Raw genomic sequence first — 798 nt, forward strand, 5'->3', positions numbered from 1 at the left:
TATGAAGGTTTTCTACCCGAGATTACCGATCCGGCAGCGACCTAACTACGCCAATTTTGTTGCTAGGTCAAACATCAGTTAGGGCATTGCCTCCTATACACACACTGCTTTTACCTGTTTTAAAGATTGCTTTTAATAAGCTTGCTTTTAATAACTTTGGGCATTGCCTATAAACTCTTCCTAGTTTTACTTTGGGAGATTTTCTATTTGGACCCCCTTTCGTATAATCGACTTGCTGTTTGAAATGTTATATCTAACTTTTTTCTTGAAAAAGGGAGTCTAAAATGCAAATCTGGAAAAAGGGAGTCCAAACAACAAGTCGATTATACGAAGGGGTGTCCAGACAGCAAGTAGCATTACTCTTTTAAAAATCACATTTTTTTTGGATAATCTCTTACAAAATATATCCTCAAAGATTGTGCACGTACACTTATCCTTGTAGTCCTCGGAAAACATGAAAGGAAATAAAAATTGCAAACTATAACCGTTATCCTTCCTAGAAGAAAGTAATAAATCCCACCTATTGATGTACGATTCTTCTTACTTAGAATGAAAAGATTTGATTCATTCAATGTGAACTCGTGCTCTCTCTCTCTCTCTCTCTCTCTCTCTCTCTAAATATATATATATATATATATATGTGTGTGTGTGTGTCTGAGTAATAGATTAGGATATAGATATAAGCAAAGTAGCATAAGAGGAAAGAATGGAAGAAATAAGAAAGAATAACATTTAGTTGCTTCAAACACAAACAAAGTGGAAAAAAGTGAAAATTTCAATCAAAAAAGCAAGTTTCCA

At 34.1% G+C, this 798-nt stretch overlaps 1 protein-coding gene across 1 annotated transcript in view; it reads left to right on the forward strand.

Annotated features, from left to right (window-relative positions):
• The first annotated feature begins 581 nt into the window (after positions 1–581).
• Positions 582–798, forward strand: part of LOC147567568 (U-box domain-containing protein 45-like) — a 1,791-nt gene continuing 1,574 nt past the window's right edge. The window contains exon 1 of the mRNA XM_086669745.1: positions 582–798. This exon is cut by the window's right edge and continues 314 nt beyond it. The gene's annotated coding sequence lies outside the window, so the exon portion shown is untranslated.

The sequence above is a fragment of the Eschscholzia californica genome, unplaced genomic scaffold (assembly GCF_041429995.1).
Source record: "Eschscholzia californica isolate CP2 unplaced genomic scaffold, dmEscCali1.0.p SCAF_1, whole genome shotgun sequence".
Classification (NCBI taxonomy): domain Eukaryota; kingdom Viridiplantae; phylum Streptophyta; class Magnoliopsida; order Ranunculales; family Papaveraceae; genus Eschscholzia; species Eschscholzia californica.